The sequence below is a fragment of the Brachyistius frenatus genome, unplaced genomic scaffold (genome assembly GCF_029030835.1).
Source record: "Brachyistius frenatus isolate BFR_SWC_R1_liver_20210118 unplaced genomic scaffold, ASM2903083v1 Contig_4, whole genome shotgun sequence".
NCBI lineage: Eukaryota > Metazoa > Chordata > Actinopteri > Embiotocidae > Brachyistius > Brachyistius frenatus.
The window spans coordinates 3,931,460-3,947,372 of record NW_027210603.1 but is presented as its reverse complement, the minus strand read 5'-3'; the positions used below and the strand labels follow the sequence as shown (position 1 = coordinate 3,947,372).

Genomic DNA, 15,913 nt, shown 5'->3' with positions numbered 1-15,913 from the left:
ACTTAGAAAAAATAATTTGCATTATAGGATGAGGGAATATAAAGCTCAGGAACAACTGCACCCCTTGTCAATCAGTCACAAAACTGCATTTAAAAGAGATTGTGAAAGAACATTAAAGAAAACTTTAATGTGGAAAACTGTGGATTTTGTGTTTGACACTGGGTTTGTTGAGGAGGGCGGCCTCTGTTACTGTATAAGCAGTAGGAGGGATTACAATGACCAGGATAGACATGTGAATATTAGAACATTGGATCTCATGCTAACAATGTCCTAGAAAAATCCCAGGTAGTGGGTTAGCTTTTAGAATTAGCTCCATCAGAAATGATCAAACAGTAACCTTGTGATAAATCCAATCGGAACCCAATTTTATGCCAAAGACATGGTGGCCAGACATGACCTCATTCTACTTTATTCTAAAGTGTATTTTTAGATTTGGGAATAACATGGAGATGGGTGTCTCTCTTGCTGGGTGCTGCACACAGTGAAGCCTAGACAGACAGTTGTGGGCTCCAGCTGCAGCCTCTGTGTCTAGATTCAGGGCAAATCAGAAGGACTAACACAGACGGACAGACAGAGAGGGGTGCACACACACAGACATAAGCACATTTTCTTATTTATGAATGCACATATTTTAAGATGCTTGAATGCAAAAACATCATTCAAACATGCATTCTCACAAAGAGAACATGTTCCACACACAGTAAGGATCTTCTTCAAAGAAGATCCTGCCATTATCCTTGATACTGAAGGTACTGCAGAAACCCTCACCATGTATGTTGGCTCTTCTTTGATTTCAAACCATCACATCCAATTGCAGCTGTCAAGTTTGTCTCTAATTATAAACTATAAAAAAAATTCCCCTCGGGGATTAATAAAGTATATACCTACCTACCTACCTACCTATGGCAAAGAACGTAGATGACATCAATCAGCATTCAAATTTGAAGTCCTGGTCAGCATTCAGCCACATTTTCATGTTTTTGAGTACAACTAAAACTGGGGTTGACCCCCAGAGTGCAGACATAGTTTATGAAGAGGAAACTTTGTCACACCAGAAAGCTTTGATGTGAAAGCCTTAAATTCTTCCCCAAAGCTTTGTTTCAGTGACATCTTATGCTGTCTGTGAGACGCTGCGTTGTATGAGCAGTCACCCACAGCCTGTAATATGAACAACCGCGGCACAGCAATAAATCCCACCAGGATAAGCTTAAAACGTCACCCAGTCAACGTGCCCTTGGCCTGACACACACACTAGCCACAGTTCAGTGTAACATATGCATACAGCCTTCACCCCCGACAGAGGAAGCAGCAGTGCAATGAGGGTTCCTGCTGAGAGGGAAGACCGAAAAGTCACTTCCTGTCAGGATGTGAGAGGTGACCATGTGATGGGGGAGATAGGACAGAGGTCCTTTTTCTGAAGTGGGTCAATCCTGCATTCATGTCTCACAACCCCCATGAGAAGTCACAGTAATACCCTAATGGCTCTCTGTCAACTTATCAAGCCGTCAGTGGCGCAGGGATGAGCCATTGTCATGACGACAGTCATAAAGTCAGCAGGACGGGCGGAGATGGTGAGTATAGATACTGATTTATATCATGCAGAGCTATGACATTTAGGAGACAAAAGCTACAGCTGTCACACCATATAGTTGTTGCCCTGGTCACATGTACTAAAGAACATGTGACCTCTGTGTGGAACACACTTTACAAAATTGTATAATATATTTCAGAGTGTAACTGTGGCATGAATATACAAATCGCAGGGATAAATACTTAATTTAAGATCCATAAATTTGAATACATTTTTTTGGACATGCATAACGTACTTCTTTTACTCGGTCAGTCAAAAAAAAAAAAAAAAAAAAAAAAAGCATTTCAGACACTTACTTATCATCATCATCATCATCATCATCATCATCATCATCATCATCATCATAATTTTGCAGTATCACTGTCGGCAGTAGAGATGCAATTTACAAAATGTAATGCATTGCATTCTGGATACAAATCAAAAAAGCAGCTATTTACATTTGCATTCATTTACACACCCATAAAGCGGACACTTAAATCAACTGGCTGTCAGTGAATGAAAGGCACTATATAATAAGTAGGGAGGGATTTCTGACAACTTGAATGTCTGAAGCTCAGCTTGTGCTAAAAGCAATATCATGCTGAAATATCAGCTAAGAGAAGAGGAATGTAGTTTGCCTCTTTAGCATAAAGCAGACAGAATAAATCTAAACTAGTGGCTGGTTATGAGTTCGAGAGTTTAGTTTCTGAAGGTTTGTTAGAAAGAAACAACACTAATGGGATGATAGCCAGCATCTCTGCCAGGCCGCAGGTGGACTCAGTGGTGGATTGTGCTAATTGTCCGGATGCTAACATGCTCACAATGAGCTAGCAGAATGCTAGCATGCTGATGTTTAGCAGGTATAATGTTCATCGTCTTAGTTGAGTGTGGTAGCAGCCTAACATTTACTAAAATTTGTATGTTCTAAATATGTCAGTGTTTCTCTGGCGTTCCTTCTGGTGGAGTCCCCCAGTAACACGCAGAGTATAGAGGCAAGTACGTTGAGCAATAACGATCGCGATACAAACGGTTATCAAATATATCTCCTGAGGGGGCATAAACTACTGCACCAGATCTGTCAGTTGGTTTTCAAACCGCCAGAGGTTTCAAACCAACATCAACTTTCACCCCCACTCACTGTGTTCAGAATATAACTTGAGATCACAATGTCACAAAGGACATATTTACTTTTCAGATAATATTCCTGCAGTTTAGGATAACTCGCTCCCAGTCTTTGTAGCTGATGGAGTTGATTTGCGGGACCTTGTGTTGCAGAGCTTCAGCTTAAATAAGTCTTCATCATATATATATTTTGACACCCTGTCTTTAATCACCTACTCTGCACTGTGTAAGCAGTGTCAAACTCAAACTGGATCAAAGATTCGACATAAAAACACAAATCCAGTTGCTTCCTTTTGGGAAGGTGAAATGGCTCCATTCATGTGTTAGTACCCGTGGAATTGTGGATTTAACACACTCCCCCGGGGAAAAGATGTTACTCTCTCAGTACACAGAGGGAAAGTAGAAAATAGGACAACTGTGTTTAACAAGAGACAGGTGAAAGATGTATTGGATTTTTGTTTTGTTTAAATGACCTGGAATAACTTGTTTTATTTTGGTTAAGTTATGCACAGAAAAACGGATGGCACGTTACAAAAGCATTGAACGAAAAGGGAATCGTATTTTCCAACCAAAGGAACAATAATTCAGCTCTATGTTTGCATTTCGACAATCTGTAATCAATTAAATATCGGTCTGTTGTTTCTGGGTGTGATTCACAAATTAGAGGCATTGTACTACTTTATAAGCCTGTTTAATCAACAGCCTCCCATGAGGTTTCCTTCCTTCTGTGGTTTGAAAATCACCACTGAGACTCATTACCTTGTTAAACTGCAGTAAAGCAGATAATGTGGATCTCTGCTGATAGGATTTCTGAGTCAGAAAGGATGTTGACCTTGACATAGTGACACAGAGTGACATTAATTAATTTTTTCATGTGATATTCGCAGTGAGTGGGCTGCGTTTGCGAGCGAGTTCGTCCTGGTATAACAGACATATTTAATGTTTTCTCTCTTGCAGAGGTAGCGGCGCAGCTCATCTCTGGGGGAAACCAACATTTTATTTTTTGCTTTTTAGGTATCACAAAGAAGAAATGGGCATAAAAATAGGGCGGATCATATCACATTTTGAATCTGTTTGTGTACCGCACTTAAAGAGAGCAGTAAATGGGACAAAAACATGTCACGTTCTTTGTAAGTGATACACACTTTTTATTCAATGCGTGGGACAGTAGGAGCACTTTAGAGTGTTTCCATGCCTGCTTCTTACTGTCTGCACACAGAGAAGGCCTTATAATAGCACAAGATGAGCACTTAAAGTGTGTAGAGAGACAAAACAGGAGTGAAGAGACAAAAGAAGTTGTGCACGGTGATTCAGGGAAATGGCCAGAGTCTCTTTCTTCTTGTGCTCAGACAGCTCGGAGAGAGTAAAGCATCAATCACAGCTGTCCAGTGCAGCAGCATCGCTCTCCTCTCTCCTTCAGAGAGAGCTCAGTTTTGAACATTGTGTTTCAGTATTGTGGATGCATCCTCTCCGTCTTTGCTCTGTGAAGCTACCATTGATCTGATTATCCCTTGGCAAATGCCACTTGTCTCACTTTGACCTAAAAAGGAAATCCGCCACAGTGAACGTTGTGTGATTAATTTGTTATCAAGAGACGCTGCACCTTTTGTGCCCAGTTACTGTACAAAAGCTGGTGTCAAATGCAACCTCCAGCTCCAATTCTAACACCTCTAGCATGGCCTATTGTGAATGTGATGTCTGCTACACACTCTCATCCTCCTCCACCCCAGGGAGACTCCCATCAGGGGTGTTATGGGATGGATAGAGAGGAGACCTGTGATTGGAGCTTCTTGTTATCTCCTAACTACAGCAGCACAGCTGGCAGCACCCCTGTTTCTGCAGAAAATATGTGCAATGTGTGTGCACGTGTGTGTCTGTGTGTGGATCTGCAGCATTGTCTGTTCATGAGTGCGCATGTGTGTCTGAATGTCAAGAACTATATTTGTTTGCTAATGCATGTCTGTGTGTGTATGTGAGACATAGGAAGTGCGGATGTGAATATTAGAGAGAAATTACAAAGACTATCTTTTACACCTGCCAGTGTGTGTGTGTGTGTGTGTGTGTGTGTGTGTGTGTGTGTGTGTGTGTGTGTGTGTGTGTGTGTGTGTGTGTGTGCGTGTGTGTGTGTGTGTGCATGGAAATGAAGGACTGTGGCTTGAGACCGAACATGTGGCAGCATGTGAGAAGTGGTAAAGTTTGGGGATATAATCCTTACATTGAAACTTCTGCAGTTTTATAGACACAGTTAAAACTTTCCATTCAAATGAAGAGGTAGATTTACAAGTTACAAAGGTTGTGCTCACAATAACAATGTCAACATCTTACAGACACAAAGTTCAATGATATAAATATTGTAATCACGTTTCCACTATTTTTATACTAATTTAATGTAATTTAATTATCACAGTGTACAGTTATACCAGACCTGCACTAAAAGTCACACCTCATCTCTGTTTTTAAACTTATTTCTGGCTCATAGATTGTTATGAATATAATTTTCTGAAATATAACCAAAAAAATTATAGTGGTCGACACAATTTAATAAAAAAGAGAATTCAAAACTGCAGTAATAAATAATGTGATGCTAACATTGGATTAAATTGGTCAATCACAGTGGTATACCTGCAGATAATTCACCTTTGTGGATTTCTTGACAGAAATCTTTTCCTATCCAAGTTGTTTTTTGTGCCTAACCCGGTCAGGGTTACCTGTGGTCACCAGGTTATTATCCTGAACCGAACCACAAAGTCTTTCACATTGAGGCAAAACCTGACAGACACGGTATGCAGCTTATTGAACTGTGCACAACTGGACAAACAAAATCCATCATGTAGGTTTAAGGATTCAATTTCGTAGAAACATAATAAAAAAAAAAGGGGATGTTTGTTATATCGACTGGAGTTTACTTAAAAAAATCAATCGACTCGAAAGTACGATGAAAAAAATAGTCTGCAAACTTCTACCTAAAATCTCTTGTTCACATCTGCGGTGCTCCTCTGAAAGTTGCAGCTTCTTATCTGTGTCGCGAGCTGCACTGCCCGACTGCCTCAAAAACCGCTTCAAAGCTACAATGCCAGTTTCCAGAGCGCCTGTCTTGCCAGGCTTTAAATGCAAGCACAGAAGCTTCAGGAAAACTCACTGGAAAGTCTCACATCCTCATCCATTATTGATAGTGCCTTAAGCCTTCCTTGTGCTTGGGATGACAAACTAAAACCAGAAGTGGCAAGTCCATAGCATAATGCAGGGGGAAAGGGGTGTTTGAAATTTGAATTTCACTGGCTTCTCCAGCAGTGAGTCATCCTTTGAAGTCCCATCAGTGTGTTTGCAGGGAATAGCAATTAGCTGCTCGTGAATGATGGCAGCGCTGAATCCTGAGTTAAGAGTTCGGGGTTCAAGGCTGTGACTCTGTGGACGCACGACTGTTTGTGTACTCAATTATAACATTCATTCAGTTTAATTAAATTAAAAGCAACATTACCAGCTGAGGTCAGCCAAGGGACTTACATTGGCAGCTCATTTCTCAGAAGCCTCGGTCTGAGTAAGGGGAGGTTTCCTGGAAGAGATACAAGGAAAACTGTGTCAGCGTTTATGTGTGTTATGAACCCATACAGCCAAGTCATGCTTTACTCGTTAACTGACAAGAAAAACTGGAGCTATTTTGCGACAGTTACACACCCACGCGCACAAACACACACATGCAGACGCACACAGAGCTGCGGATAATGCTTTGCCATGCAGCATTGCAAATCAGGATAAAATAATCTGATTGAGAACCAGCGCCTGAGGAAAACTTGTGTACAGGCTCAGGCCAACAAAGTAACGAGCAGCTCCACCTTGTTGTTGACTTTACTCTTGTGCGCCCTACTTTCTCCCTCTTCCTCCTCTCCCACACCTTGGAGCGTAGTACAAAGGCACAGACTCGCTTTAGCGCATTTCAATCACAGCAGTCTCCCACTCATCCATATTCCACTTTTGAAACACCTGATGTGTTACAGAAGCTATGACAATGTTGGATCAGAGCTCTTTTCACCCCGGACCTGTGCAAGCAGTCGTCCACTCACTGTTTATCCTGTGTGATATAACAGAGTCCGCACAGAAAAGCTTGATTGGTACTTGGACACAAGGTGGTGTGTGTGCAGCAGTGTGCTTTAGGACAGCTTTCTATCTCTTGATGCATATGTTAAGCGGAGGAAAGAAGCTTCTTAGCACCGACTACAAAAGGCCCCATTCTTTGACAAGTGCCAAAGTATGTGGATCTCAATGAGGTCATGCATCAAACCGCATCCCAGAACTCATATTTTGCATTATGGATTGATTTCTTTTACTCAAAAATTCAGTTAGAAGATGCCTTCGTTCCCTCAGTCCCACAAGTATTCAAATATACAGCAAGTTGAAAGGTATAACCTTGACATTAAAATTCAAATGCAGCTGTGTTCAGTGTTTTGGGACACATTTTTATTCGCTTTAACAAAGTGTGATAAACTCCCGATATTCTCTTTGATTTTCTAAGCATTCATGAAGCAGACAACGAAAGTGGATGCTGCATAAACAACACAAGTATTCATTACAAATTAATATACACAATCCACTTAGGAATTGATCATTCACACTGAGTGGACATCCACATAAAAATGGCCAAATTTCCCTTCAACATCACCAGCAACTTGTCATATTCTGATATCGGAGTATCTATTCCAGGTGCCAAAAGGGTACGAGGGTAGACAATTAAAATGAAAATAAAAATAAAAGATAATCCTGACCAAACTATGAATATGAATTGAAGATTAATTTAAAATGAAACCAAATATGACAAATTTAAAAATGTAAGTAAAACTTTTGAGAATAAATCCAACCACTAGCTTTTATACGTGCTTTTACAAAATCCCTTCGAAAGGTGAAATTCAGAAATGGTATTAGTAACAATAATTTTTTTTCTCTTTTAATCACAAAGTGGTAATGGTATTAGGACTTTAAGGAGATTTTTCTGAAAATTGTGTCTGGAAGAGTTGGCTGCAGTTGTGCAAACTGAAATAGCTGGTAATGGACAGAGGTTATCGATGATTACACCTGCACACATTCAACTTCCTCCTCTTACTGTTTTTTTTTTTACCCCCATATTGTGGCCCTCATATTGCATCGTAAACCAAGTGGTGGCTTTAAAGTGTGAAGCTGTCCCTCTGGTTGCCTTTAAAACATGATACTGAAGGATGAACTGGCTGCCTGTCAGCCACACCTAGAAGTGGAGGCAACACAAAATGTCATGTTCTTTATGCCACACTATTCAGAACCCGCTTTAGGCACAACGCTCTGCCCTGAACATCCACAACCATTATAAAATTTGTAAAAATAGTCCCACCACTGTGATTACTTAGCTTTGATTTTTGGGACAGACTCAACAAACACAATCAAAAGTGCTGTGACCTTTTGCAATAAAATGTCAAGAAAAATTGCAAAGACACGCACCTCTTAAAAGTGTTAAAGGTCATCTCATATTGGCTTCAAAGTGTTATTCAAAAGAATGTAAATGACAAGAACAAAAACATAATCCAACATAGTTTGGAACAACAACTATTGTCAAAATGGGTCGCATTATTTGACACAAAGTAAAAGTGATTTTAAAGAAACCACTACAACCAATGGCAAAAGAAGTAAATGACACTGGCCCAAGCTGCACAGCTGAAGTTACATCAGGAAAACATTCGGATTCCTTTCACTTCATTGGAGAACAGATACTCCTACATTTTGAACCCCATTCATAAAGCACCCATGAACTTGAATAGAAGACAAATGAAGGGCACTTCATGGGAGTTTTGGGGATTGAACTGTGATTGGGAACAATGCCAAACCACTCGTGCCTCGCTTCATTGCCCACCGCAAATTTGAAGGATTAGTGTTAAACTGCATTTCACAGCAGCAGGTTTGTTGGGGCAGAGTAAAATAAATTAGAAATGAGATTGGGAAACCGATTGAAGCATCGGGGTGGAGGGATCTGCTGATTGTGCTCTTCATTTAGGGAATGCATTATGAATATCTGCTCAGTGGCTGTGAAGAATCTCTCTCAGGGATGGAATGCATCGTACAGCATGCAATGCAAGTCCTGATGGAAATTGGCCTCAATTGAGAAGCGATTACATGAGATTAGATGTTTCAGATTTTGCATTGATGTTTGAGGATTATTTTTTTTTAATTATTTTTTTTTACCACAGCAGAGATCTTACAGCAAGAAAAATGCAGTTTATACTTGGAAAGAAAACATTATTTTTTTGCAACGTACTGTGTAACAGCTTGATTATGCTTGTTGTAAGATTATTGAGCTGCCGGTTTAACATACAGAAACACATTTTGCTATGCAGAACTAAACCTGATGATGGCTTGTAATGAGCAGCTCTTTAGGGTCGTTGTGGTCTGTCCGAAGAGAGTGATGTTGGTTGAAGAGGGACTTCTGTTTATCATCTCTCATAAATTAGCTGAACAGGTTGTTAAAAGCTAACAAGAAATTTGTTATAATGATTGTCATATGGCAGCTCTTTCCATTCATATTGCAGCACCCTGTTGATTTTGTTTTTGACTACAGTGAAAATTCTAGATGAACCAACACATTCCTGGATTCACTTTCTATCCTCTGTTAGAAAACCAAATGTAGCAGTTCAGGCCACACCAAACTCCAACTTCAAACACTGTTATGGAAGACTAGCCTGTCGTGGCCAAACTGTGGCTCAATGCTTTTGTTTTCTTCAATGTGTGGATAGTGTGGTCACCCTGTCCGCATCAATGTTGGCTCAGTTGTACTGATGGGCAGACAAATCAGTGATCAGAGGTGGTGGCTAAGTATGATAACCTTAAAGTCAAGTGTTTTTTTGTTCTAAATGTAGTTGCAGTGGTGATAGAGTTTCCGTGGTCAATACTGATTGGTTAAAGGCTGCTCCAATAGTTGCAAAATTAACAAGGCGATGGAGCGTAGTCAGACCCACAGTTCCATGCGGTGAATTATGGTCTGGCAATACCATGCTTAGGAAAGCAGGTCCATTTAGCAAAATCTGTTAGCGCAAACACAAATGGTGTTCCATAAAATGCTTGCAATTTTGGTGACTTCAGGCCCTGGACAAACCAGGCGAGCCAGGCGCAGGTTGGTGCAGTGTGGAACAGAGACTGAATACATGACTACTAGACCAGACACGTCTCCACTTATCCACCAATAAAAGCAGCGCCAGGTGTAATTAAAGGACAGCGGCTGAAGTTCCAAATAAAAAATAATACATAACACCAAAAATATTATTATACACCACTCTGAGATAGATAGATAGATAGATAGATAGATAGATAGATAGATAGATAGATAGATAGATAGATAGATAGATAGATAGATAGATAGATAGATAGATAGATAGATAGATAGATAGATAGATAGATAGATAGATAGATAGTTACTTTATAAAGGCAGCAGAGGTGTTTGGGAGGTGTGAGGTGTGGAGGAGACAGATGAGAGTGGTGAACTAAACCTGTTGAAGAAACAGTTTAGCTCATTGGACCTCTCCATGGAGCCCCCTGGTTGTCTCTCTCTCTCTCCCCTTGAACCCAGTAATCTCCTTCATACCGGTCCACACCTCCCTCACGTTGTTCTGCTGGAGTTTGGCCTCTAGCTTCTGGAGTTGTTGTCTGCTGTTGATGGAAGACTGAACATCATGTCCACATGTCATTGTGAGCACTTCACAGTCTCCTGCTCCACAAGTTTTTGTTTTCACTGCCCAACATGCAGGTGATGTGTTTAATTATCAGTCAGGGCAGAGCTCATATTACAGCTTCTAGAATTGACATTTCTATACAACTAAGTGCAACAGCAAATGTGTTTTGAAAGACACGTAAGTGCAACTGTTTTCTACAAATTAAACGAGGACACGTTAATCATGGCAAGCTGCATGTTGATACTGAACTGAATATATCAGCAATATTTTCACAGACATCCTTTTTTTTCCAACCTAAAATATACAATGTTTTGCTACTACTTCAACTCACAGTAACAACACTGTTCAACATTTTCATGTTGAAGTTCTCACAGTATTTGGTAAAGTTTAAATACTTTAATCCAGAAACAATCTACAGTGACTGGAGACACGAGTATTTATGTTTAACCAGTGCTTTTGTTGCTCTGTGGTGTGACGGTCGTGCCCTTTGTACACTTACAATCCACTCCAACCACCTCCTGCTGATTCTGACGCAGTTTAACCCTCGTGTTGTCCTTGGGTCAAAATGACCCGTAAGCTGTGTTCAACCAAGTTCTATTTTATTTTCATATTTTTTGGGATCATTGGTGACAAGGAGGCTGTGAGGGTTTCTTTAAAGAATGATGACCAATGATCCCCAAAAAAATATAAAAATATAGAAATAAAATAGAACTTGGTTGAACACAGCTGTGGGTCATTTTGACCCGAGGACAACACGAGGGTTAAAAATGTGGCACTTCAGTTATTAAAAGGAAATGCTGCCTCTCACTCAATCTGGCCAGCGATTACACTGCATCTGGGAAAATAATTGAGCTGTATAGAGATGTAATTTTCAGGAGACAGAGACAAATGTTAACAGGCCAGGACCCAAATTGATTCAGAGACAACTGCAGGTACTGTTTGTGTCGAGCTTTGCCAGTGTGGAGTAGGCACAGGTATGAGGGATCATTTTGTGGTGTAACTGATTATATTTATGATCGTGATGGGTCATGATTTTCAAATTTAGGGATAGTCAATAAAAAACTAAAAACAGAAAACACTATACGAGTATTGTTTTGTCATATTCCCCTTGTTTTTACTAGTCCCTGGTAGTAATGTGTTAATTTGCCAGAAGGTGGCGATAATGCACCTAAAAGCTGTTGTTCAAATACCGTTAAACAAGAAAAGGAGCAAAAATGTGCAAAGATGAACACAACCATCAAAAAGTTCTGTGCGGAACTCCTTCAAAAGAAATAAATGAGGAAGATGTAAGGCTAGTATATCATAAATCTCCCACAACCAGGAACAATGATTAAAGAGAAAAGCACAGAATAGAAGGTCCGTCCACAGACAATCAATAACTAGCTTTGCCGCCTGAAGAAGTAACTTTAATGTTTGACATGTAGAGCAAACAATATCCTTCATCTCAAAGTTGAATCTACAGACATGCTCCTCATCAGCTTAGTCAGAGGTGAGGATCTCTTTGATGGCATTCGTCAAGCTGGAGTTTATGATGTGAGTGTTTCTTTCTCTTCCTGTACGAGTGTCTTTGAATAACAGTCGAATTGTTCCCAGTGAATATCAAACAATATTTAGCATTTCCCTAATTGATAAACTAACATGCATAGAAGCAACAGTTACATTTAAAAAAAATAAAATACGACTGTAAGTGCCAAAACAGAAAACTCAGTGTTGTAATGCTCTTGATGAGAGAATTTTTTTTTTAAATTTTGGTGCAGTTTGGACTTCAGCTTTTGAATAGAAATGTTTGCACAGATTTGTTTGTGTTCAGGACTCATCACAAGAGCAGCTCCACAGGATTTCACAGATATTTACCTTTAAGTCTTCACTGATCCTGACACTATATTAGGAGATTTAAATAATTGATGGACTTGCTGCTCCTCTCAAATTATGCACAGACACTCTCTCTAGTCAGAAACTGCAGTTGACACATATGATTCCTGCTGCTACAGAAAAGACCAAACATGCTTCAGGTTGTCGTAGGCAGCACGTTCATCAAACACAAACTCCAGGTCACTGTACTGCACTCGTGTGGATATCACACTGAAGAATCTTCCTCAATAACTGTAAAAAATGTGGAACAAATGTAGCAAATGGGGGGGGGGGAATACCCGCACTTGAAATAAATACATGTTTTTTATTTGTATTTTGGAGAGGTCCGTGTGCCTCTGCCAACTAGAGGCAGGAAAACTGCTCTGATAAGAGGTGGTCTGAGCAGGTTTTAACGCTAATGCAATTTCATGCAAAAATGAGCACCAAGATTGTAGTGAACCACTTAATCAGCATACACACAATCAGGTGCAAAACATAAAATGGCTTCAAAAATGCACCTGCAGGAAAATACAGCCATTTGTTTACCTCCATAGTTACTCATGAAGTTTAAGTCATTTCACTAAATATGTTTAAAATTTGAATCAAATGTGAGTGTTATTATGAAAAGAGATTATTTCTTATGAGAGAAAGCACAGTTTTACTCAATTCTAGCCAAATATCCATAATTTATACTGACCTACACGAGACATAACATGTTATCATAAGACAAATATGTGTTTTATTCCATTTGTATCTGTTCCATTGAAAATAATGCAGGGAATGAAGATAAAAACACAAAAGTAACCTGTTATAAATCAAACAGTCGGTTTTTTTTTGTTCTCAACCAGGAAATTAAATTACAAGAGGACTTATCAAGAAATCACAAATCACTGATGATTCAAAGGCTCTGGTTGTGACATGTAACTTATCCACACATTTAAACAAACTATATCAGGCTGAAGAGGGAAAGGCTGGTGAGAAGGCCAAAGGATGCGAGAGTGCTTTAGAAATTTGTTGGGCCATTTCATCAAGATGAGGATGAGAACTTCTCCTACTTATACAATTTGTAGTATTGAGTGAGCAGATGGGAGGCAACTTAAGTGGGAATGAATCGCACAAGTGAGGCAGTGTGACAACGCTTTTGGAAAGAGTGACACGCTCATTCCCAAAATCTCTGCATATTATAATTATGCTAATGACTCAGTAGCTGGCAGCCGATCCGGCAACTGGATTAAATGTGGTCACTGCAATGATGAAAGGTGTGTGCGTGGTGTGTGTGTGTGTGCGCATATGACAACAAAACAAGTGCCAACATTATCTTCATTTATTAATGTTAATTTAAAAAATTAACAATTTGAATCCCTTTGATCTTGAAATAAAGAGCTTGCAGCAGAATGCAGAGGCAGCTTTAAAAACAGCCGCCCTCTGTTACTTAATGAAAAGAAATGATTTAGTGATTAAAAGATTGTCAATAGATGTAATCACAATTTGCTGAAGAATAAGGAGCCGGCATTTCCCAGATAGTGTTTCTCAGTTATTCTCAGCTACATTATGTCCCTGGATTTAAGTGTCCTGTGTGCAGAGATGTTCCATTGTTAACACTGATTTAAGTGGTTTTGTCTCCTGGATCTTCAACATCACTGAATTTTGAGGAATGCAGAAAAGCTACATTAAAAATGTTAAACTCACTCTCTTTTGCTCTTTTTATTCAAATTAACCAAACATATCAGTAACGAAATTAAATGAAATTTCAATTTCAATTACATTTCATTTATATAGCGCCAAATCACAACACAGGTTATTTCATGGCACTTAACACATTCCTCACAGCAGAACTTTACTATGACCCGCAATGTATAGCATTACTCTACTCAATTAACAGTCAACAACAATCAAGGAATAAGGTGGGAACTGGAGAGTGTTTACGTTGGTATAAATTAAACCTATTATAATATTATGGAGAACTCCAAAGCTGGTGTTTGGTACGAATTTCTTTTCTAGTTTTAATTATTGTGCACCTATTGTACGCTGAGGTGTTACAGTGTGACCTACTGAACAACAAGGCTGCAACTTTGCAGGCTGTAGAGCCTTACTCATATTTAAGCTTACATTGCAAGTAATAGCAAAATCTAAATCATGGCACAATTTATTAGTAAAAGCGTAACTTTAATTTTTCTCTCATTACTTGGGAGAAATTGAACTGTTTACAGAACTTGAACTGAGATACATTTCTATGATTTCAGGACTTCTACTAGATCTCAATGAAAGCACAGAACTGCACTGCAGCACATCAGAAAGTGTTTGAGGACTGCCGTCTGTTTTTGTGTTCTTTCTTTGAACTTCCTCCATGCTCTGGGTGAGCGGATGGAGCACAGAGAGAACGAGGGAGAGAAAGCGGTGGAAAAAACAGCCAGCTCTGGCAATCTTCGAGGCTAAAATGTCATGCAGGAATAAGTTGAAAATAAAACTACTTCCCTGGATGCCAAGTTTCTGCTCTTGCAAATCTGTAGAGCTTTCATGAGTTTACAATTTGGCCCCAAAAGTACCTAACAAACCATTTGGTCTACAGAGAATGCAGTGTCAGCGCTAGACGAAGATTCTTTATTAGACTTTGAGTTAAAACAAGGAAAGTAAATCATTAGAATTTAGCTGCATAACTTTTTATTACTCTGTTGCGGATGCTACTAAAAATTAAATCTCATTTTAATTACTTAAAATCTACATTAGTGCACTTGTGCATTGCAGATTTGTTGTTAAAATGGACCACAACAAATAAAAATTCATAAAAATTCAATATTTGTTTGATAATATCTTTACTATAGTATGATATAGTGCCAGATAATAACGGTAGAAAAGAAATAACCGATGGCCTAATTTATGTTTTTAAATAGCAGGGCAGACTCTGCCCAACTCGTCCTTAGCCTCCAACCTGAGCTGGACATTCAGTAGAGAGGTGTTTTTAAAAGCCTCTTCATAACCAACTCTCAAAATGATTGTAGATTATTCTGGAAGCTCAGTGGTTTGGAGTTTATTTTATCTCTGTACATTCACATATCAGTCTTATTTCCCTCTTTCAGCTATACCTCAGCTGTGTTAAGTTACTGCTTGCACAAACTGAACCTTTCCTGCTGTGGCTGCCTCACATTTAAAGCTTTCAAATGGTGAACCAGCGGGAGGCTTTTTTGTGAAGAAGTAATTAGAAATTCATTGTGTTTATCGCAGACTTAGCTGAGGTTCTTTAGTTGGTCAGGTAAACAAATTTGCCTTGCTGTGGGTGCAGTTGAGAAAACTTTGCACTGTGCCGGTGGAACTCGACTGATTGTGGCTATTTGCATGACGGCTCAGAACAACAACTTAGGAAAAAAAAACCTGCTATACAACAAGGAAGCATACATTATTTGAGCTATTAATATAAAACTTTGAGAATACACTAAATCCAACTCTTATAGTCGACACAATTTCTCTTTAACAAGACATGTTCTTTTTTTGCTTCTGTAATTGTGATGTAGCAACTTAGATCTGAAGGGACCTTTGGAGGAAAATGGTTGTTGACGGAGAAGTCTGTTGCTTTTCATCTCCTAGAATCACAAGGTACCAGTCAATCTGCTGTCTGAATCAATCAGAGACCCCTTAACTAGAGTAAATAAGTCCCTCGTTTCACGTACTCCGCTCAAGCTTTGCAGAGCTC

At 39.4% G+C, this 15,913-nt stretch overlaps 1 protein-coding gene across 8 annotated transcripts in view; it reads right to left on the bottom strand.

The window, feature by feature from the left end:
• The window catches only part of dlgap4b (discs, large (Drosophila) homolog-associated protein 4b), a 116,188-nt gene that overhangs the window by 37,641 nt on the left and 62,634 nt on the right, over window positions 1–15,913 (bottom strand). For all 8 annotated transcript variants that reach the window (XM_069711365.1, XM_069711382.1, XM_069711374.1 and 5 more), the window contains one exon: window positions 6,197–6,245. The gene's annotated coding sequence lies outside the window, so the exon portion shown is untranslated. The remainder of the gene's footprint in view (window positions 1–6,196; window positions 6,246–15,913) is intronic.